The 25,042-nt window shown below is 36.9% G+C and overlaps 1 long non-coding RNA gene across 1 annotated transcript in view; it reads left to right on the top strand.

The window, feature by feature from the left end:
- Positions 1-21,917, top strand: part of LOC134470572 (uncharacterized) — a 41,742-nt gene extending 19,825 nt beyond the window's left edge. Inside the window, exons 3-4 of the long non-coding RNA XR_010039512.1 lie at positions 11,641-11,788; positions 21,830-21,917. This is a non-coding gene — a long non-coding RNA (uncharacterized LOC134470572). The remainder of the gene's footprint in view (positions 1-11,640; positions 11,789-21,829) is intronic.
- Positions 21,918-25,042: the final 3,125 nt, after the last annotated feature.

Below are 25,042 nucleotides of genomic sequence, written 5' to 3' on the forward strand. Positions count from 1 at the left end.
CGAAGTGTACTGATGCACATGAAAGCAAGGCTAGTTAACACCTGTCAGGGACAGAAGAGTTTACTTTTCCTTGACAACTAGCATTATTCTTTATTGTTTCTTTTTACCCATAACTTCAGTGTTGAGTTACTACAATTTCAAAATAGCTTTTTAAGATGAAAATATTTTCATAAACCTCATGGTAATCAGAAAGTAAAAATCTAAAATAGACAAAAATAATAGATAAGAAATCAAAATATATTACTAGAGAACAATCACTTAAATGCCAAGTGAGGAGTATAAGAAAGTAATAAAGAAAGGAACTAAAAAAATTGAAAACAAATAACGGGAAGTAGTAAGATTTTATTTATTGATATTTATCTTGTATGTAAATGTTATAAATTCATCAGTGAAAAGACAGACTAATTCATTTGATGAAAAACAAGCCCACTTTACATGATACTTAGAAGAAACTCCTGCCGCCTCTAGAGAGACTCGCAGGCTGAAAGTGAAAGGATGAAAAAAGATTCCATAAAAGTTGAATTAAAAAAATAGCCATACATATCTGAGATCAAATGGACTTTAAAAAGGGAAGAAAAGCTGTTAAATAATGTTAAATGGGGTCAACTCAACAAAACAAAAGAATAATTCCTTGTATGTATGTTCCCAATATTGGGATACCCAAATTTATAAAGCAAATACCCCATACTCTTCACTACACTAATAAGGGATTTAAACACTATATTTTAAGTCATGAACATATCATGGAGACAGCAAAAAAATAGAGCTAAACTGTGCCCCAGGCCAAATGGATGCAAGAGATATCAATAGAGCATACTGTTCAAAAGCAGTATAGAAAATACATTTTTAATTAGCACATGGACTGTTGGCCAGGGTGGTTCATATAGTAGCCTGCAGAAGTCTAGCAAATTAAAAACACTGAAATCATATTGTGTATCTTTTCTGGCCATGATACATAAAGCTAAAGGTCTATAAAAAGAAAAACTTAGGAAGCTGTACAAATACACAGAAATAAGACAGTATATTTCTGAACAAGTAGATCAAGTCACAATTAAGAAGAAAACTAAAAATTTCCTTGAGACAATGAGAACGAAGCTAAAATGAATCAAAATCTATGGTAGACAGAAAACCAGTACTAAAAGGGAAGTTTGTAGCACTCTATTTGTATATCCAAAAAAATAAAACCAGATATAATGAGATATTCAAGCATTTCCAACTACTTGGGGGGGGGGGGGCTGAGGCAGAAAGATCACAAGTTTGAGTCCAGCCTAGGCAACCAAAGTTAGCAAGACCTTGTTTCAAAACAAAAAATAAAAAGCACTAAGTATGAACCTCAGTGTGAAGGCCTTGAGTTCCATCTCTGGTGAAACACACACACACACACACAGACACACACGCACTCAGAAAGATCTTAAATCAGAAATCTATTGCACCTCAGAGAACCAGAAAAAATAAGAATAAATGAAACCCCAAATTAGTGGATAACAAAATTAGACCAATAAATGAAATGGAGATTTAAAAAAGCTATAAAATATCAATAAACCATAGAAATGATTTTCAAATATAAAAAACCCTTAGCTAGTAGAAAAGAACACTCAAAACAATATCAAATATGAAAAATGAAATCATTTCATGACAAAACAATAAATTTGATATAGAAAGAACGTATAACAGATACACAGAAATACAAAGAATCTTTAGAAATGATTATATTTCAAAAAATATGATCAATTAGGAAAAATGGACATACTCCTAGGTACATATAACTTATCAAGACTGAATTATGAAAAAAATAAAAGGCTTGAAAAAACTAATAAATAGTAAGTAGCAAGATTGAAGCACTAATAAAAAGCCTGTCCCACAGTGATGCAGTACAAACAATAACACTCACATATCACTTGGAGACTTTCATCCAGGCCAGTACCATGCAGCTTCAAGTATAGTTTGTGAGGTCAAGCACCAGAATACAGCTTGATGAATAGCCAACAGGTGGGATTCAGAGTGAGAAGTTGCTCAAATAAGTGACCAGGTGCTTCTTATAGCATAGGTTTGGAGAGTGCACTTTTGTGTGAAAAGTATGAAGTTCTCTAGGGGAAGAAATTGATAGGGGCAGTCACTGTGCAGTGCCCAGCATAGCTACTATCACTCTCATAACAATCTGGGCTGAGTGCGTATCTCCCTGAGCTAGAACCTGAAATATTTGCCCTGAAAAGGCTTCCAGATTCTGGATGCTGCAGGTACAACGAAGCAGGGACCAGAGGTAGCAGAAATGGAAATGCCACGACTGAGGACAGTGAGAGGCAAAAGGGACAGCCTAGGGAACCAGAATGAGGGAGAGACCGGAGTAGAATGAGATGGACTGGTGAATCCTACTTTAGTTTAGCATCTTCCTGGCCCTGGATATGATGGGAAATGTGACCTACAAAGAGATTCAGAGAGTGTGGCCTTACAGATCATTGGGATTGAGGGAAGCTGTCAGCTCTGCGAGAGCTTCTTGATTTTGATGTTACTTTCAGAACCTTACACCACTGGAGTTGTGAGTCACAAAGAATTTGTTCTAATAGCAGCAAAACTGTGACCTGTAAGGAAAAGGATAGGGTGAAGATATCTATGAAGACTGACAGGTACGTGGCTGGGGGGCCTGAGGAGGAGACGTGCTGGTAGCAGCAATGCACACACCTGAAGACCATAGTCTCATGGGTCATTAACATGGTGATCTAAAGACAGTAAGACATCCTGGGATAATATTCACCCTAACCAACACAGCAGGATAACTGTCTTTTTCTTTTTGCTGATATGTCAATATTTTAGTTCCTCTTATTAGGATTGATCTTCTTACATATGTACATGTGGGAGTAAATGAGTGAATTGATTTTCTGCTCTTGCTTCTGCAATGTTCTATGTTATATTGTCACATACTTTTGTTATACATATTGCATATATATCAATGGTCACCTCATAGAGATATCTAACTTTGACTGTTAGTTGAAAAATTGGCTATAATCTTATCTCTTCTCTCTCACCTCTTATTTACATTCTCTTTTTTCTCTGCTTCCCTTTTCTCATCCCACGTACCTCTCTTGACTGTTCCTCACTTAACTTTTATTCCTTCTATATTTGAGAATCTTTAGGGTTTCAGTTTTTCTAGAGTATTGTATTTTATTACTCTCCCTGTCCTTTCCTGGAACAAGAGAATATTAGAGAACTTTTAAAATGAATTTTTAATGAACTGATATCACGTACAAAACATGTTAAGCAAAACAATTAAAACTCAGAAAGCCAAATGCTACATTTTTCCCTTATGTGAGAAATATAAAATATAAATAAATGAATGAATAAAACAAAGAAAATTGATAGGAAACTAGCATGGAGATTCTTGGAAACGGGGATAGGATTCAGAGGAATGGGGCAGAAAAGCCGAAAGGGTAAAGGGATTGAAAGTAGTTAAGGTGTGTTATATGCATGCATCAATTCTCCCAAGTCAATATCACTTTTCTGTACTAACATGCACTTTTAAAAAGACTTTTGGTGCCAGTCTTTACCTCTATCATCTGGAGTTCTCTTCGTGTTGCTGGAGGATACCTATAACTGTGAAAATATCAGCTTTTATATAGGCTTTTGGAAGTGGAAGTCAAGGAACAGGATTCTCATTAAAGGAACAAAAAAATGGTTAGATTCCTGGTGACTAGTATGAGTGGGAAAAAGATAGGAGACCCAGGGGGATGGGACCAGAGGGGAAGGTGGGAACTGAAGTGACGTTGGTGGGAAGGAGTCAGCAATGTGAATATGAATTTTAAAAAGAGGACTGATGCTTCAGAGGTCCATGGGGGGGGGGAGTATTCCGCCTGAATGGATGGTTGTAAAATATAATCAGATATGAAAGGTAAAAGAACCCTTTTGTGTTTTCAATAGCCTAACAGCCTGAATTCCAGTTTAAACGTTAGGATGTTTCTGTGACTAGGGAAAGAAAAGGTCTTAAATTGTCTGAGCAGTGAAGCTCCATCACAGCGATTCATGGCATCAATATACAATAGCATCATTCTGATCATGTCCTCCTAACCTTGATTTTTCTCTAGGCATCTGTCTCATCTCCCCAGTATTTGTGGCTCCTTGGTGGGTGAAGGTATACAATGGTGTCTTCTACAGTGAGTAGTGTAAACTCTTGCTTTAGAGCAGAGATTTTTTTTTAGGAACAGCAAAAAACCTATTGAGTATATTCATGGTATGAGGAGTGCCTTGGTATAGAGAGGAAAAGGAAAGACAAATGGACAATAAGGAAATGAGGACAAACTACATTCCTATGTGGGAACATTCCCGGGGTCTCTGACTCTTCAGTTGGCGGGCAATACAAAGGCTTTCAATACAGAGGGAAACGTTTTCCTCCTAGGCTACCACAGTCACTTAAAGGATCTTAACTCTCCAATTCTGATATCTTTTTTTGTGTGTCTTGCTGAGAGATCCCCTAGAGATAGACACCGTAGTTCCTTGCCTTTTTTTATATTTTGATTTTCATACAGGTACCAATAAAGCAGTTTTGAATGAAGAATAAAACCTCTCATTAAACAATATCCCAAGACTAAATGGAATATGCTGAATTCTATGGCAAATTTAAAGAAGAATTAATGCCAATTCTTCACAAATTATTAGAAAAAGTTGAAGTGGGGAGATTTTTTCAAAATTCTTTCTATGATGCCAGTATTTCAAGATAAGGGAACACACACACACACACACACACACACACACACACACACACAAAAGCTACAGGCTCATATATTTGATGAACATAGATGCAGAAGTTCTCAACAATAAACTTGCAAACCAAATCCAACAGCACATTGAAAAAGTTACTCATTTTGATCGAGTAGAATTCACTCCAAGATTTGCAGGAATGGCCTAACACATGCAAAACCTTAAAGCTGATATACTCTATCAATAGAATGAAGACTAAAACTATACTGTAGTCCAAAAGGGAAAGCATTTGATAAAATTCAACATGTCTTCATGAAAGTAACTTTGTGTGGGAAGCCCTGTAATTGGCTGCCACCGTATATCTGCAGGGGGCAGCCACCTTAACCCCCTCTAGGAGGTAAGTTTGGTAGTTAAGCTTCACTCCTTGCCTAGCCTGTTTGGCCCATTCAGGGATTATGTTAATCAGCAGTTCTATGACCGTGCTGGAGATTTGAATCACCCTATATTCCTCGGTCTTGCCACTGTTGCTGAGTTACCTGCTGATGTCTCAGAACCCAACTCCCTCCTCCCCCAATACCCTATATATTCATTATTCTTTCTTTGAATAAGCGACACTTGATCAGAATCCTGTCTTTGTCTCCATTCTTTGTGTCTCTTGTCTCTTCTTATCCCTACTTCCCCTCTAGCATCTATGTTGACTCACCCATGGGCGAATTTATTCAACTTTGAATAAATTACATGTAGAAGAAACAGATCTCAATATAGTAAATGCCATGTATAACAACCAAGAGTTAAATCATACTGAACTGGGAAAAAATGAAAGCTTTCATTTTGAGATCTGGAACCAGAAAATGATGTCTACTTTCATCACTGTTATTAAAATAGTACTAAGAATCCTACCCAGAGCAATCAGGCAAGAAATAAAGGGCATCCATTTTGGAAAAGAAAATATAAAAATGAGAATAATATGATCCCGTATATAGAAAACTTAAAAGACTCTGCCAAAAAGTATTATAACTAATAAATGAATTCAGGAAAGTTGTAAATTAACATGCAAAAATTAGTAATATTGCTGGATGAAATATCTTACATAGAAGCCAAGAAAGAAATCTCATTTACAATAGCAATAGAAGTAAAATAATTAGAAATAAATTTAACTAAATGTAAAATATTTCTGTCTTGAAAAATCATCAAATATTAAATTAAAGGAACTAAAGAGGACACAGAAAAAGTGAAGAAATTCTGTGTTCATGGGTTGAAAGAATCAGTATTATTAAAATGTCCATACCACTCAGATTCATAGATTTAATGCAATTCCTACCAATATAACAATGGCATTTTTTCAGAAAACTAGATTGATACTTATTTGGCACTACAAAAACTCAGAATATTGAAAGAAATTCTAAACAAAAAGAACAAAGCAGCAGACATTATACTGAATTCAAAATGTACTATAAAGCTGAAGTAACCAAAACAGCATGGTACTGCCATAAAAATCACACCTGGACCAGTGGAACACAATAAAGAGCCTATCAGTAAACCCACATATTTACAACCAACTGGTCTTCAGCAAAGGTGCTAAGGGCATGTATTGAGAAGGTAGAATGTATTCAATAAATGGTGCTGGGAAAATTGGATACCTTCTTCAAAATGAATGAAACTAGTCTGACTGAATTCAAAGATACTTAAGAGAGGTGATTAGAGCAGTGGGCACTGTACCCACAGTGGATTAATCCACTAATGTTCATAGCTGAATGTGATGTTAGGATGTGGGACCAGTTAGAGGAGATGATCATTGGAGGCTGATTTGGTGGATATATCTTTATCTAGTGCTTCATGGTGCTCTCCTAGCTGTCCAATATGAATAAAGTAGGTATCATTACTCTGCCATGATTTTCTGCATGATGTCCCTGCCCTAAACCATAAGCTTAAATCTCTTAAACTGTGAGCTAAAATCAACCCTTAAATTGTAGTAGTTTGTCAGGTATTTTGCCTCAGTGACAAGAAAGCTGACCAATACATCTATATTTCAACAGTTGTAAAATAAGTCAACTCAAAATGGATTAAATACTTACATGTATGACATAAAATTATAAAACTACCAGAAGAAAGTGGGGGAAATACTTCAGGACATTGGAATAAACAAGGATTTTTTGGGGGAGGGAGATAAGAGTCTCAAAGCACAGGAACAAAAGCAAAAGTAGTCAAATGAGATTATATAGAAATAAAAAACTTCTTTGTGGCATAGTAAACTATAATAAAGACATAATCTACAGAATGGAGACTATTTGCAAACTATATGTATATAAGGGATTAGTGTCCAGAACACATAAAGAACTGAAACAACAGAAAAAATAATGTGATTAAGACTGCATAAAAGATCTAAATAGACATCTTTTACTTTCTGTTACTTTTTCTTTATTTTGGTACCAGGGATTGGAACTCATGACCTCACACTTGCCAGGCAGGAGTTTGTGCCTCTGAACCATATCCCTGGTGAAATAGACATTTCTTAAGAAGAAGATATATAAATAGCTACCAGCTATATGAAAAATTGGTCAACATTATTAATATGGGCAACATTATTAATTATCAGAGAAATGCATATTAAACTCATAGCAAGGTATTATCTCACTCCAGTTGGAAGCTATTATCATAAAGACAAAAAAATGAATGTGGAGAAAACAAAATACTTGCACATTGTTGATGAGATTGTAAATTTAATATGGTTATTATGGAAAATTATATGAATGTTTCTCAAAAAATTAAAACTAAAACTACATTGGGATCCAGCAGTCCCATTACTAGACCCAAAGGAAATGAAGTCAGTGTGCTGAAAAGACATCTGCATTCCAAAGATAATTGCTGCATTATTCACAATAACCAAGAAATGGCAACAACCTAAGGGTCCACCGAGCGATGAATAAAGCAAGTTATACGCACAATGTAATATCCTTTAAGCAAATAAAGAGGATGAAATCTTGTCACTTATGACAATATAAATGGAACTGGAGATTGTTGTACTAAGTGAAATAAGCCAAGCAGAGAAAGACAAGTACAGTACTACACGACCTCCCTCAAGTGTAGACTCTAAAGCAGTCTATCACATAGTACTCCTGTTCAGCTTTTGTGTGTCAATTAAAGTAGCAAGGATAAGAAAAGAGGCTAACAGGGACAAAAACCAAGAGGAGAAGCAGTGTTTCTAAGGGCTCGCTGATTATAAAGGGAGTCAGAAAACGAAGCCAGGAATGAGTGGAAGTCTGGAGAAATACTGAGAAAGGCAAAAAGAAATGTCTGTTTATGGAAAGAGTGGCCAAGGCAGGTAAAAGTCAGTGTGTTGAAAAGACTTAGGCAGAGGCAGGGTAAAAGTGTGCCAGCACGGGAAGTGGCCATCAACTTAACAGTTATTACACAGTAGTTTTCCTTTGTCACGTTAGGCAAAGGAGCAGTGCGGCAAAGCCAAAACTACTCTAGGTTGAGAAATAATAGAAACTAGTCACAGTATATTGAGGGAAAATCAGATTAGAAGGCATGTTCCTAAGACATGTACTATTCTTACTGAAAAATAAAATTTTTTTTAGAAAAAGAAATTTTTACTTTGGTGATGATTTGTAAATTATAATGTCTTTAGTAAGAGCAATCATTTGTAAAGAACGGAGGCTTACATTTGCCTGTGACTTATTTCCAATCTATGGTGCTTCCGTCAGCTTCTGGTTTCAGTCCTTGCGTCCGGGTTCCTGTCTGCTCTAAATTCAGCGGCTGACCTCTACTTCCTGTGCCTGATTTTTGGTGCTTTCCAAAGACTGAGGAATGACACTGCCCTGGCTCTTCCTGTGGCAGTAATACATTCCACCCATCCCGCTCAACTTCTGGAACACAAACCCCAGCACAAGTATGTGCCCTGCTAGACGGCTTGGGGGCCTGGGGCAGAGATACTACTCTTGGGAGTTAAATGATGGAGGCATAAATGATTCTGCTTATGTTTTCCTGATGAGAAAATTGAAGCCCTGCTTACTTAGAGTCTTCTATGGTTACTGTAGGAAGTATGTTCCCATAAAATTACTTTCCACTTTCTCAGGCTGAGTTGTGTCCTAGTTTCATTTTCTTAAGGAGATAACTACTGTCAATGACTCACACACACAATATTTTAAAATCAGATTCGAGAGTCCTATACTTTGGGGAAAAAACTGTGTCATTAAGATTAGTCATGAGAGAAAAAGCATGTCATGAGATTTTGGGAAAGTGTTTCCATGTACTTCAAGTTTTGACAACCCATCTTATTTCCCTGCCACTGCCTAAGTCTGTGTGACTTTGATCAGATTCTGAATCTTTTTTTCCCTCTGTTTTCTCATTTGTAAAATGAATTATGATACCAACTTTATTCACTGTGAGAAATTCATACAGTGATGGTTCATGGGGCTATTACAATTACTTTTTCTTTTGTAAGCATTTTTCAAAGCTCTTTTTACTGCTTAAAAGCATCTCATTGTTTTCCTGATGAAGAAGTTGCATTCTGTGAAAAGGCAAATGTTTAAGAAAATGTGATCACTTGGTATGAATTTTAATATCTATCTCAAAATGTTCCCAGACTTCTTCCTTTCTCTGAGACACTCAGCCCAGCCTGTGGCCCTTTTCATTCTGTGGAGGTCTAACATTCTGAAATATTGCTTAGTGCTACTGTTTCCTTATGTAGTTTTCTATTTGCTTTAACTAGGCCATATTGGTTGCTTCAGAAGAAAAAAAAGAATTCACTAGACTGTTGCTTTCCTGTTAGGGTTTAGAGGAAGAGTGAGACTAGACAGAAGTGACACAGAATAGAGAAAGATTTGCGCAGTTCTTTGAATCTGTGCCCAGGTTATGGATCAGGCTTGGAGTTTTGGCTGCAGCTCCAGGTTGCTTGAGGGATCTGAGAGGCAAGAGGGTCTACACATCTTTCAGAGCTTCAATTGGTGAGGCATGAGAGAACGGTCTCTCAGATGTGGTCCTTACTAGATGGAACTTTGGACACCAGAGTTTCTCATACCGTATTTCGTTGAGGTGAGTAGTAAATGACATGTCCATATCCAAGAGCAATGTAGACAGAGTTCCTAAAGGAGCTATGTGATGACAACCAAGGATATTTCTTCAATCCTTCAGAAAAACCTGAAGATCTAGCTACCGGGGAAGAGGTGTAATGATGCATGGGTCAGTAGATTTTCATGTAGGGAAATGATTTTGAAGTTCAAATGCTGGTTTTAGTTTCCAAGTTTATCTTTCTTTCAAATCTACATCTTCAAATCACCATCTTTCAATGGTGAAATGATTGTTTGGAGCAGGAGCGAGTATGGGGAGTATGAGCATGGAGGGAGAGAAAGGTCTTCCTGGATGATGTAAACATTGAAGCAGGAGTAACACCTAGGCAACATCCACAGAATCTATTGTAACAAAGCTCGCTCAGTCATTATCCCGTATGGCTTTTAGTCTTGAAGCGCCTCCACTGCTGAAGAGGACACAGACAAGGTCTGATGTGGGTCTGTCACTTTCCAGCTGCATCTGCAGGTGGAGTGATGAAAAGACACAGTAACTACCAAGGGGAAGGTCCTACCGCATCCTTATATCAACAGCACAGGAAACTTCCTGATGAGAAATGAGCCACACAACAGGCCTGGTGTTCCTGCCACCTGGAAAGTGATGTGAGACATAACAAAAGATGACTAAAGGGAACAGTCATGCCTGGCTCACAAAACAGGAATACTATCCAATAACTTGCAGAAATGGAAAATCTTCAGATATCTTGGATATGAAAGAATATCCTTTTAGGCTAGGACATTTTCATTTCTCAAATGCATGAAGCTAATCAGTGTTCATCATGAAAGAAGCAATTCCTGAGGCACTGGGCCTCAGGCTAACATCTCAAAATGCATGCTGGCAGAAACTTCTGCCGCCTACACTAACCCTGGAAGCTTGGGAATGCAGACTCCCATCTTCTGAGGGTGAGGTCTATGCATCTGTAAATTATCTTAGCCCTTGTGATTAACTTTAGTAAGAGATAAAGAAAATAACACTGTTCTAATCTGTGTACAAATCAAGAGCAAAAGTTTGCACAGGAAAGTCCTTTCTTACAAGACTGGAAATGCTTTCAGACATTTCAAGTTTTCTGCATTCCGTGAAGGAGGCAGATGTATGTGATCCATGAAAGGAAGTTAGGAGCCATCTGCTGGACATCCACTTTACAGGCAGCTCACTGCAAACTTTTTGACAGAAAGAGGAGTGGGAGAGAGAGGGGGAGGGGAAGGAGTAGAGAGAGGGGGAGGGGACGGGGGAGGGATATTAATTCTTCTTAGAATTGATTCTTTTCTGGGCATTTATGCCTGATTTTCTGGCCACAATTTAATCTTCATAATATCAAACATATTTATGAAGAAAAACTGAGCAATTCAGAATGAGATAACCTAGTCACAGGAGATATTTTCAGATCTTAATTCTGAGCCAGCAGGGCATATTTCTTTTCTGAGAAAACCCAGGATCTTTTTGTTACTGCTTGCTTCACTCCTTGAAAATCTTGTCACTAACTCGCCACATCTTCCTGCAAAATGTTTCAGTAAACAGAAAGTTACACTTCACGTGATAAATTCTACGTTCATGTTGTGTCTTGAGTTCTTATGGTCTTATTGCCATTGTTGTTCTTTTCTAATCTTATTTTAAAGAAAACCTGTATAATACTCTTTCACTATAATTATGTTTGCAGCAGTTTGTTTTCTGTTTTTTTAGGTTTGTTTTCTTAGTAGCATTTTAGACATGTTCACGAATCCAGTCTCATCAACCAACAGCCTTTCCTCAGTCTCTAAATTCTCCTGTTCTTTCCCCGCACTCCAACATTTCTCTATTCTTACTCCCTTTGTGCTTCCTCGGATTGACAGCTTCTATTCCTCTATTTCCAATGTTTTCTTTGGTTCCCCCTTTTCTCCTTAGACTCTAGACTGTTGAAGGTGGCAGGTCTTCAGAGGACTTCATTTGAAGGTGAAGATGCTGAGGCTAAGGGAGATCGTGGGGTTTGTCCCAAGTCCACTCCAAGGCAGACAGAGATGAGATCCATCCTCTGACTCCTGGCTTTCCCAAGGTGAGCTCTTCTTTCTTCTCTGTTATCCTCCGTCCACAGGTTATGGATTTCTGGTTCAGGAACCAGTTTATCCTATGGATAATTCTTTGACTTTCATACAAGTAACATGCCAAGCTAATATTTTTAAATGAAGAATTTCATATAATATCTGAAAGTGTCGACTGGTTAAAAATGGTGCCTGGTATATGGCATGCACTGTTTTTAGTGACTAATCTTATCCTCATTTCGTAGCTTTGTGTTTCTTGGAACCAGAAAGCCTTATCATTATATTGCCTCTTTTTTCTTCTTTATCTCACTCATATATATATATATATATAGTCTGTCCTTTGAGATTTTTAGGAATAGCAAAGTTTTGTAAATTTTGGGAAGATAGTTTGTTCAAACTAATAAAAATATGGATATATATGATTAAAAAAGGAGAACTGCAATGCTACTTGCAGATATATAGAATAGCGTTGTGGCCAGGGATGCTGAGATGGGCTACAGCTTTAGCAAGCAGTGTCTTTTAAACTGCAGATATGGACTTGTTAGTGGAAAGAAAACTCCATTTAAGAAGTTATAGCCATAATTTTTTTTGGTCTTTTTTCTTTTTATCGGTACCGGGGATCAAACTCACGACTGCCTGCTTGCAAGGCAGGCACTTATGCCGCTGAGCTAAATCCCTAGCCTATAGCCATAATTTTTTAAAAAATTATTTTGTGGAAAAAAGTAAAACAAAATTTCATGACAAAATAATAGAACAATAACAATAGCTAATGCAATTTCATGTTGTCATCTTTAAGGCAGTTGTACAGAGTACAAGATATGGGCATAAAAGTTTCTCCGTTGATATGAGCACAAATCTACCTTTTCAGTGAACTCTACTCTACTGTGAGGTGTAATTTTCTCAGTCTACATCAGTCACCACACACTAAGACCCACATTCTGGCTGGCTGGCAGCAAACACATTAAATACACTCTCCGTGCTGAACTTTCATGACATTCCCTATCCATTGTACCTCTAATTCAGTGTTTTAAATTTAATGTAAGTTAATTTTACTTTCACAAACAGAGGGAAGGAAGACTTGAAGATTAAACATGAGAGTACATTAAACTTCTACCTTCCAACTTGAATCCTGGAGGAACCCCATCAAACCCATTAGTCAACTCTCCCAGAAATGTATACTTATTTTATACAAACTTATTTTTATACTGATATAAAATACATACAACAATAGAAATCAAAAGATGAGATTACATAAATCATATTTAAAATAAGTCAAATGATAGAAATAATTCTTTGCCAATAATATTGATAAAATATTTTTAAAGCAGTATATTATCATGGATCAGAATTAGAGTTCTAATTATAGTTGATTTCAGTATCTGGTTTTAGTGGAAGTATGTTATAGGTGAAAAGAAGTACACAATTGGCTGTTATAATTTTGTGTGATGCTACAAAATCAAAATAGACAGATGCAACCACATCGAATTAAAAAGTCTGCACAGCAAAGGCAATTATCAAATGGAAAAGGAAACACATGCAATGGGAAAAGTATTTGTAAACCACATATTTGATTTAGTTAATATCAAAATTTATAGAAAATTCCTACAACCCAGCAACAAGAAAGTAACCCAATTGAAATGCATAAATAATTTGAATTGACATTTCTATAAACAAAATATGCAAATGGACAGTAGGTGAATGGCAAGCTCTCCAATATCTCTAATCACCAGGGAAATGGAAATCAAAATCACAGTAGGATATCACCTTAACTAGTTAGGATGAGTATTATGAAAACAAATGAACAAATAAGCAAACAAAAGATCACAAGTGTAACATCACTTTAAACTTGAAGAGGCAGATTTATTTATTTAAAAACTATATGAAAGGAAGCATTCTACTTATAGTTGCACATCATTGAAGAAAAGTTCAGCAACTTTGCATCACTTGTCCCTGGAAAACGAAAACAAGGCATCTCCTCTGTAAGTTTGATATCTTTTTAAGTACTTTGTCATTGAACAATGGGGGTATTTGATAAGTTCCAAAAGACTTTTATGGTTATACCCCATACCATTATAAAGTTTTGTTGAGATTTTGTTTTTATAAAATCAGTTATGTAATAGTCATTTTTGCTGTTGCTGGAAGATAATACAACTGTCACAAATGCCATAAGTGACATTCTGTAGTACTGTGTGTATTTAGGCCTCATCTGCTTTGGTTTAATTGCTTGATTTTGAATAATGGAGTGTTTAAATTTTATGTGATTTGTAGACAGAACTATGTACAACTAAAACAAAGTGTCAAATTTATATTCACGTTTTATATGATTTACTTGTATCTTAATTATGATGATTTTCTAGTGATCATTACTTAATATATGACTCCATATAATTAAGGCAAGATATGTCTTTTAAGTTAGTTTACATAAAATACAAACATTTTCTAGGATCTTCTTGATGACTTTCAGTCATTTTGGGCACTTCTTGTCAGATTTAGTTGCTAGTTTTTTACCTTTAAATATGGTTGACAAACAATTTATTTAGAATAAAAGCATAAGGTGTATTTTATCTTATTTCTTATATTATTTGAGGAAACCCACCTACGAACTTTTTTCATAACCTTAGTTATCAAACACAAAGACGGAAGTGTATATTGAACATTGTGTGCCCAATTTATGATCCATATTATGCTGTCTCTATCTCTGTACTGAGCTACATGTCAGATTACCTTAAATCAATTCTCAGACATTTCATCTTCATACATTTCAATATATATCTCTAAAAATGAATGTAATGCTAAACACAGAATCATTAACAATAAAATAGAAATATTTGTGTTGAAATTATCTTAATTTTATTTTTCCTTTTGTTGGTAAAAATGAGAGTTGAATATTCTGCAGTATTTCTTTTTGGTTGAGTGAGGGACAAAGAGGGGGAGATTTTTAAGGTGAATTTCAGTTGCCTGGGGGTGTTGTATATTGAAATGTGAAAGACTGCAGAGGTAAAATTGAGTGAGAAAAGAAAAAATTCATTTGTGGAAATATTAAGGTAGAAATGATGTGAGAATATTTGGATTAAAAAGTCAACTATGGCTTAGAAGCATGAGTTTGAGAATTGATGTAGAAGAAATAATATTTGAAACTATGAGAATAAAGAAGATAAATGAAAGAGACTATAGAGTAATAAGAAGGCTCAGGGCGAGTCCTAGTCAATCCTATCCTAATATCCCAAGGAGAGTGAGAAGAAGGGATCAGGGACAACAGAAAGATTGAGTGTAGTGCAGAAGAAATTCAAGGAAAGATGATTCAGCAAAACAGGGCACTGAATGCTGTTTAGAGATTCAATGCAGTGAGGGTACTAAAGGCACAAACATTTAACTAGTCTGAGACCTGCTCTTCCACTGCATGCTTTCTGCTTTTGTGGTAGTCATGGGAAATTTGAATCTCAGTTATAGCATCTATAAAATGGTAGTGCTTGGGAGAGGGGAGTTGAGTGATGGAGAAGGAAGTGTTTGGGCTGGGAAGTGTCAGGCACTGTATCAGACAAAGCCAGGTGGTTCAGGACGGAGGTGATAGTGGGAAGGTGGTATCTTATCATCTCTAAAAATACATATGAGATATTAATATGTATATAATGATATGTAAACTTATAGGATCAATGAAGGATTTTTCAATCAGTTTGTAAACTATTGACTAATAGGTAAATACAAGGCATTACTTTTTATTACTAAGAATCAAAGCACTTGCTGTGGTGGCTATATTTTAACGTAGTTATAGCTGTGAGACTGACCCATAAAGGAGCTACAGACAGCATTATCAAGGCTGTGATCCCAAATGTTAGTACATCAGCACCAGCATCTTAGAAATTTAAAGGTCCCCAGAACTTTGTGATTTATTTTCTTCTGGGCTTATTAAGTGAAAGCCAGCAGGAAATTTCTTCTTGTACTACAGAACTGTCTGTAAATTACAGATATCTGAGGTCATTAGTTAGATCTTGACCCTTTACCCCCACCCTCTCTGCTATGCTTTCAGAGCACCAGTGCCTCCAGTGACCACAAACAAACATTTAATACCAGGTAGGAAGGACAGCTGAAGGAGAAGGGTCCCTTCTCCCTAGGACAATGCCAAGGATGTGGTGTTGAGGCTCCAGATAGCTTCTACCTACTTTTTTACTGTATGATGTAGGGAGAAATCCCTGGGCACTCAGGCCACAATCCTATACCTCTGGAAACCTTGTGTACATTAAATGTTCAATCAGTGCTGTGAGGTGAAAAGGGTCATAGGGAGGGCTGTCTAGTCATTTAGGCTGTGTGCATTAATGGGAGGCAAGGACAGCTTTTGCCATTGGCTATGGACTTAGCTCTGCAGGTGAGTTTGCAAATGTTGCCCTGTAGCCCCAAATTACTGTCCTTCTGGCTGATAATGTTCTACTTTTAGAATTCTTTAGTAGGTTGTGTTCTTTAGCAAAATGTAAGTGGGAGCAAAGTCGTATCATCACCAGTTTTGTATATTTTAGTCCAACCGAGTGTTTTGATACTTTTTGGGAACAGGATTTTAACTGGGGGTGTTGAGAAGAGAGAAAGCTAGAGTGTTGAAGAAGGGGAGAATCATGTCAAAAACAGAGCTACAAAGCATCTAATTTTATTGATTCCGCAGTTGTGTCTCAGTCTTTTCCTGATTGGTGGCTGCCAAGGTCCCAGGATGCTGTGTCTCCTCTCATTCCTTTCGCTTTTTTCATTCACTTCTTTACACTTCACTGTGCTTTTATCTCAAGTCAGATGCCATTTTCACCGTCACAGTCACGGTTATACCTAGATGCACAAAGAATTTTCAGGTAATGTTTTATTCTCCCAAGGATTCCAATTCTGTACAACTGATTGATTAACACAGTAACATGAGCAAACACGAAGTGGCAGAGATTCAGATGACACATTCAATTAATGACATTCAGGCACCAAGGAACGATAGGGACTCGGTACAGAGCAACCACAAAGTACAGATTTATGAATGTAATTTCTTGTTCCTGAGATTTTCCTGTCTTATTCTGTAACATTAGAGTGGATATTTATTAACGCAGAAACATTAGGATGAAAAAGTCTAAAACTCAAGAAGGGCATAAGGCTTAGAGACATAAATTCAGAAATCGATGTAGTAAGTGCAGACCTGCTAAGCAAGGCGTGGATCTCGGGCAAGCCTCTGCAGCCCAGATTAGATAGGATTACTAAACTTAATCTGACCTCTAGTGGCACCTTGTGTTAATGAGCACATTTGAATTCTTAGAAGTCTTGCTACTATTACTTTGTCTTCAAAATTGGAAGAAAGCTTAGAGTTGATTTGCTTTGCAAGCTTCTACTATGGCTCCAGTTTACAAGGGCAGAGGCTGAGGCCCAGAGATGGCAGTTGACTGATCAATGTCAAAGAGCTAAGTAATGCAGAAGACACTAATGATAGAAAGAATCCAGGTGCTTAGATTCCTATGTGGTTAACAGTGTCATAAGACAAAAATCAATAAAAATATGTAAAATTGTTGATAAAGGTGAGCTTAGATTTATGAAATTAGTGGCATTTTAAATAATATGAGTCAAAAGCAAAACAGCAAAAACCCTTTTGGCTTGATATTTGAATATATGAGTTGAAAGTATGTTTTGGAATTGTATGTGTCAAAATTACTGACTAGGTGAATTTAAGTGGTAAATTTCTTTGATGCTTTTGCTTTTAAGCCAAAAGTCAATAAATGAGATGCTTCCAATGAATTAATTGTACCAATAATTCCATCATCTAATTGAATACTAAGTTCCAAATCTTGGGAATGAATGTTCAAATTGGCACAAGGTATCAATTTTTTTTTTTTGCATTCAATTCCCATGTCTCTAATTGAATCACTGATAGTGTAAAGTAATGGGAAAACTTCAGGCTCCAGATCTCAGCAGATCTGGGTCTGGATTCTTCTGCTTTAGTTCTCATAACTGATACAACAAATCACTGCAAATGGAGTGGCTTAAAGCAACAATTTATTCTCCATTTTTGGAGATGAGAAATCTGGAATACTTTTTAGCAGGTAATAATATATCAATTTATCCTCATTTTAAAGGAAAGAGTGGATCCTTCTGGAAGCTCCAGGAAAAATTCCCTTCTTCACTGTTTCTCTTCTAGCAGTTGGTGGTGTTCTTGGAACCTGACTGTCTCACATCAATCTCTGTTTGCATGGCCATATCCTCTTTTTGTTCACAATTTATTATTTAAGATTATATAAATCTTTAGTTTAGTGCATGATGATAGACACAGGTCTAGTTTTAAATATTAAAACAGAATACTAAATCTACTGAAAGACAAAGTAGGTAAAAATCTTAAAGACACAGGGGCAAACAGTTCATGAAAAAACTCAAACTGTATGGGAAATACTTAATAACAACTGGCATCTCATTTTATTAAAAAGATTTTTCACATCAAAAGACATCATCAACAAAGTGAAAAGACAACCCACAGAGTGGAAAAATTTTTTAGCCAAATGTAACTCAGACAAAAGACTTGTATGTAGAACATGTGAACATCTGAAAAAAAATGAGACACCCAAAATTCAAAGGCCCAATCCAAAAATGGGCACCTGAGATGAATACACATTTCTCATATGGAGATACACAAATTGCAAATAAATATATGAAAAAATGCTCAACATCACTGGTCATTTGAGAAATAAAAATTAAAACAAAACTGAGATTGTATCTTATTCCAGAAAAAATGTCTGTCATCAAGAAATCAACTAATAACAAATGCTAGAAGGACTATAGGGGAAAAGGAACTCTCCTCCACTGTTGATGGGAGTGTAGACTGCTACAACCCGCTGTGGAAATCAGTGTGGAGATGCCTCAAAAAGCTAGGATTAGAAGTCTCATCCATCCCAGATGTTCCCTTTCTATTTTTTCCCCAGAATAATTAAAAATATCATACTATAGTAATATATGTGCACCCATATTTATAGCAGCACAATTTATGATCCCTAAATCTTGGAAAGAACCCAAATGCCAATCAGCTGAGGAGTGGATATAAAGGATGTGGTATTTTTATATAATAAAATGCTAATGGAGGATAAGCTAGAGGCTTTTATAAGTAAATGGATGCAACTTGAGACCACACTCATAAGTGAAATAAATCAGATGTGCACACACTGTATTATCTCCCTAGTGCAAAAAACTGAAAGAGTAAGTAAGATCCAAATTGTGCAATAGATATTGTGAAAGGGAAGAAACTGCTCAAAAGGAAAGAACAACTGGGATAAGGTAAAGGAGAAAAGGAAGGGAAAAGAAAAAAAATAGCTAAGATAATTATACTACTAATTTCTCCTCATTGAAAAAAACAGTTTGTGTCTATATTCTTTGATCAATTTTTCATACTTATTTCTTGCAACCTGAGCAGCTACTTTGAAGATGGCAATACATAATGTATTAACCACTGTTAATCTACTATCTTGTTTTTGTTTTGAAATTCTGTATCACTGTTTGTTATAGATTAAAAACTGGTGATCAACTTAATGCCAGCTAGATTAAATCACCATGGTGCTGAGCGTAGATGTTCCACCTGAAGAAAGTTGCCAGCATAAGTAGAGACATGGAGAAGGAGAAGCTATGCTTTGAAGTGTTGAGGCATAGTGGGTTCTTCTAGGTGTTGCTGTTTGAGCCATTGGTTCTGGTGAAGAAGCTCTGCTCCGTACATTGAGCATTGCTTTCTGGCTACAAAGGGGAAGACGTGTGCTGCTTGGTCTCCAAAATGAACTCGTCATCCTGGCTTCCTTGAACGCACTCAACTGCACTTATTGTTGGAGAAGCTCAGGGCCTCTGTGACGCTGAGGATGGCTGTGGTGCTTTTCAGGACGGCCTTGGTCTTTGTTGTGAGTGTGACTTTTCAGCTCCAGCGTAGAACCCTCAACCTACCAGCACAGCTCCTTCACCCACTAGCATAGACTTTCTAGCTTCCACCATTGACCTCTGGGCCTTCCCAGCACGGATCCATAAAACAGACTGGAGTGAGTCTTGCTCGTGGGCTCCAGACTTCCAGCTGGACTCATGGAAGGCACTGTCATGGGCTCTAGATTTTCATCTGGACTCATGTAGGACATTGCTGTGGGTTTAAGGCCTTTGGCTAAATATTCTATGTCTTTAGTATTGTAGGCAGATTTCCTGCACTTTCTTGTGTTAACTCTGGGTGACCATCATAAAATAATATTATAAATTCCATGTCCTGATTTTAATTGTTCTCTGCACAACCCCTGACTACAACACTGTTTTTATTGTTTTTATCTTAAAGGATATATAAATGAGCACATAGAGGGGTCATATGGTAATGTAGGACAAATTTTTAATTAATTAAGTTTATTGGTACATTTTAGGTTCATACACAATGATCATATTCATTCTAGGGCGTTTGTACCTACACATTGTACAACTTTATAACTTGATTCTTTTTGTTTTTCTCTTTCTTTCTTTTTTTAGGCTCTCTTTAGATTTTTAACCAAATCATATCTACAAAATTCCTTTTGACATTTAAGGAAAGATTCACAAGTTGTAGAGAATAGGATAAGGATGTATTTTAGGGAGGGCATCTTTTATTTAGCCCATTATAATCTCTGCCAGCTATGTGATCTTGGTTTTGTCATTTTAACTTCCATTATAAAATATTTGTGACAATTAAAATGGAGGAAAGACAAATGTGTCTAGCAAGCTATGTGGTACACAACACATGCTTGTGAATATTCCTCTTTCTCTTAGATCAATAGATAAAAATTCCTACCATTAAATTACACATACAAGGAAGGAGATCTGTATTGAGTGTAGCACAACATCTGGTGTCTGAGATAAAGATTATCATATGGTGGATAGGGTAGAAACCACAAATGCTTGAAATTAATATTTCTCAGTTTTGTCTTTTCCAAGAATTGGAATCTTTTGTCCAGCCTCCTGAAAGGTGAACCTTGAATTCTGATTTGGAAATTTGATTAAGCTGTTCATTAGATTGTTTGTCTTCTAGTTTACATAGATAAAAACTTCACTGCTGGTAATTAAATTAATTGTGTTTTAAAATAATTATTTCCTGTGGCAATCAATTATGTAAATCTATCAATAGCACATAAAGTGTATGCTGAGTGGAAGGATTATGGAATACAAATGATACTCTGCCCCTCTCTTCCTGGGAGAGGCACTTTAAACTACACTGTTGAATTTTGGTTTATATATACAGTGTGATCAAAATATATGGTGAATATTTCAATTTTTAAAAGTTCATTATAGCAGAAGACACATCTCCATTAAACCTGCTCAAATCACTTTTCCTCACTTTGCGTACAGATCATCTCATTGTTCTTGGCATTTTCTGAAGCAGTACTGGAAGTCTTCTTTCATCAGGGCCTTTAAGGTATAGTAAATAAAATAAATACAGTACTGTGAATGCTGTTACCAAGCCATCCAATAGAAATGCAGGGTCATAAAAACATTACAGTGTATCATCATCCACTTTTTTCACCAGAAACCAAAGCACTGTTTGAATTTTGGGTCTTCCTCAAAGTCAAAATGACCATGAAAGGTAAATGTTTTGAATCTACTCCGAACAACACAACTAAAGATACCAAAGAAGACTTCTAGAACTGCTTCAGAAATCACAAGAATAATGAGACAAATGTATCTGAAGCAAAGGGGAATCTTCTGAGAGGGGCTAATGGTCATGTATCTTTTACTGTAATAAAGTTTTAAAAAATTAAGCATGGTCTGTGACTATTATAGGCAAAATTACCTAGATCCTTACCATAAAGTGAAGAAAGAATTAGACGGTCCACAAAAGCTTTTTCTTTAATTTTGGAGATTCTATGTTTTAATAATATTGTCATTGGCTAAAGTAACATTTGCCGTTTAAGACCGACTGCAATACATTTGAAGAGGGAGCAAAGGACTTGCTGGCTACTGACCTGGAGAGAAGGAGAGGAGCCGAGCAGATGTGCTCAGCCACATGGGATCCGTACTGGCGAGGGGCCTGGAATCAAGTTCCTCAGGCAGAGTGTTTTCATGTTTTTCAGATGGGTGAAGATTTCTCCCCCACCAATTTTTTTTATTCTCCATTACCACATCTCTGATCCAATGCAAGTTACTGTCGATGTCCAGCTGGTGAGTTCTCCCAATCCAAAAAGACTTACGCGGTAGAAAGTCAAAAGAGGTTGAGCAAAAGTGGTTATTGTAGAGTGAAAGCTGAAAGGAGCAGTTACAGTGAAACCAAAGCAAACGGCTCCCAGGCAAATAAATCCAGGAGGGGATCTGAATGTGTTGCCTAAAGGGCTCTTTTCTAGGATTTTATAGACAAAAATGAGGGTATCTCAGCCAGATTGAGGTCATCTTATGGGGTAGCAAGCAGGAAAGTTTGACTTTGAAGTGGGTTTATAGAAACCCAAGGTATGCGACTGTTGTACTTTTTTAAGTACCATTAATTGTAACTTTTCTACAATTAACAGAATAAACAGAACAAAGTCACTCTTTAGAGACCTGTGAGTGTCTTCTTTCTGGGCTAGAAATCCTGCTGATCTAATAAGGACTTTGTTGAACCTTTAGACCCCTGGCCTTGGCCACTGTGTTCTTGGCCAGTGTCACATTGAGAAGCACTTTTGTCTCTCTATGGGCTCCGCTTGTCCTTAAGATAGTATTTTACAGAAACTGATTGTTTAGATTACTGTTGGGTGGCTCTGGTACTCAAATCTGGGAAAATGCAAGCTAAGCCCAGCCAGGCCCGTGGAGGGCTAGCGGTTTGTTCTCTCCATGTCTTTTGCCATCTCCCAAGTATGTTCTTCATCTGCTGGTAGAGGAAGGTGCAGGTCTTCTGCTATCTCTTATTTGATAACAGAAACTTCTATTTTTTTTTTGTGCCAGTTCTTGTTGCTTCATTGTGTCATCATCATTAACATTATTATCATTTTGCTATTATTTGTGCTGAAGTATAGCAAAAATTTCTGATATAATCATAATCCTGAAAAGGTAGCATTTTCAAAAGGAAAGTCTATAATTATAAAACCAATTTACCAGTCATCAATAAATGAAACTGTTCAGAATATGCAATTCTGGCCCTGGCAAGAGTGGATACTACAAATTATTTATTTTTCATAGCTCCATGGATATTTTGTGCACTGAAAGACAGGGGTGTTTTCTAGCCGCAAAGGCCTGAATACGCCTGCATTGACTTACCAGGAAAAATCCTGTGCTTGTTGCAGATTCTGTACAGGGAAGACAAGTGCAGTTGGCTCTCTAGCCACTAGATGGAGGAAAAGGAGCACAGAAAAAAACATCATATTTGGTTGTTAATCATGTTTGAATAGACGTTAAGCCAATCTGTCCTTAAGGAGAGCCACAGGTAGAATTTATGGATTTCATTCTTTCCAACACTAGTGGAAAACATTGGCTTAGGGGCATGTGGCTATTTCTTAGGCCCTTTGATTTTATACAAAAATTCCTTTCCTCCAACACTATCAAATAGCTGTCCCTGCCTCCACCTGGTTTTGTTTCAGCTTTTTACAGCTGAATCTGCTGATGGGCTTCACTTTCAGTGGGTTCTAGCCCTGAGGCTCCAAGAAGTCCTGAGAGAGGCAGGTAGGAGAGCAGCTGCCTGTGTGCAGATGTGTTTTATCAGCAACAAAGAGGCGATATATTGGAAGGTCTGGCATTTTGAGCTTCTCAGATGGGATTAATTTTTGTCTCTTACCGAGATTCACATGGTAAGGAATGCATCGAATATAACATAGACTTACATGTTGGTTCAGGCAACAATGATATTAGAATACTAACCAAGACTAAATTCAGCGGTTACCCATAATGGTAAGATGTTTGAACACTAGTGTCTCAACTGCCTTGTTCCTTTCTCTCTCCTCTGCTCCCCTCCTAACCCTCTTTCTGTTTCTCTTTACTGTCCAGCAGATCCTGAGTCTGGAACCTGAAGGGTAAGTATTTTGTGCCTTTCTAGCTTTGAATTCTTTCTGGTTTTAAATAGTCTGGGATCTTCTGTTCAGTCTTTGTCTAGAACATCACCTGATAATGATGTTTTGGTACCTAACCCTGCATCTTCCTCTTTGTAGGGATGGTCTGAGGAGCAGTAACAGCTCATCTAAATAAACTGACCGCTGCTATGTCTGCTCATAGGCCTCTGTCCTTAGAATCTACCTCCCAATGCGAGAAATCACCTGGGTCACATCTGAGCCTTTTAATGAAGTATAGACCCCTCAGAGTGGGAGAGGAAAAGGAGAGAAGGACATAGGTCTAACACAAACCTTGAGTCAATCCTATCTCAACAAAGACAGTATTTTGATGCCTTCTATTTTATTTGAAAAATATGTGTGACGTTTATCTCATAGTAATATTTGTTGCAGTATATTAAATATATCTAATTACATTGCCATTGAGTGAAATTGCTCTAGGAAAATGGAGCATGTTAATAGCCTGTGAGATATTGAGTCTTTCTGACCATGTAATTATTCCTCACATTTGGGCTTCCCAGTTCAGCCTGGGCAGGAGTAGTTATTAGGATGATAGGTTTAGGAACCATACTGAGCTACGGTTATCTTAGCTCAGTAATTATATTACCTTAGATATGATATTAGACTTGTTTCAACCTTGATTTTTTTCTTATCCGTAGTAGGAATAAGTGTGACCACAGAGGATTCTAAATAAGAGTATGTACAAAAAAGTGTATACAGCACTTAGTATAGTACTTGATATATGGGAGCTACACTTTACAAATGTTCTTTATCGTTGTTATGAACATGTCATTTGGATAGTACACTGAATCACCCATTTGCTGCATGTGAACTTAGTATAGTGTTCTCAATAGCATAAAGTTAAAATATGTTTTCTTACACTGCAGAGGCAACCTATAAAATATTAGTTTCTTTAATATTGTTCCCTATGGTTTGTGCCTCCTTCAGCAAGGCAACCTATATAAATAAAGCATTTTCAGTTTCGAGAAAAGGAGCGGGAGTGGGGTGAGGACAGGGCTTATATTTTATTTCCATAGCTTAACTATTTGGCTCAGAAATGATGGGGTGACTTGGCAGTAGGCAGTTAGATGATGGCATAAGCTTTTTAGGAGCCTGGGCAAGACAGCATTTAAAAGAAGACAGGAGAGTAGTAAATAGTTGGCTTTGGCTATAGAACTCAATTTTTAAGTTTGATTTCTGATCTCTGTTGCAGAAGACTGTATATTTTTTCTTTTGCTTCTGAATAAAGCAGAGATGGAATCCTACAGTGTCCAGGAT

Source organism: Cavia porcellus, unplaced genomic scaffold, assembly GCF_034190915.1.
Source record: "Cavia porcellus strain 051 isolate PalLab524CR breed Dunkin Hartley unplaced genomic scaffold, mCavPor4.1 scaffold_15, whole genome shotgun sequence".
NCBI lineage: Eukaryota > Metazoa > Chordata > Mammalia > Rodentia > Caviidae > Cavia > Cavia porcellus.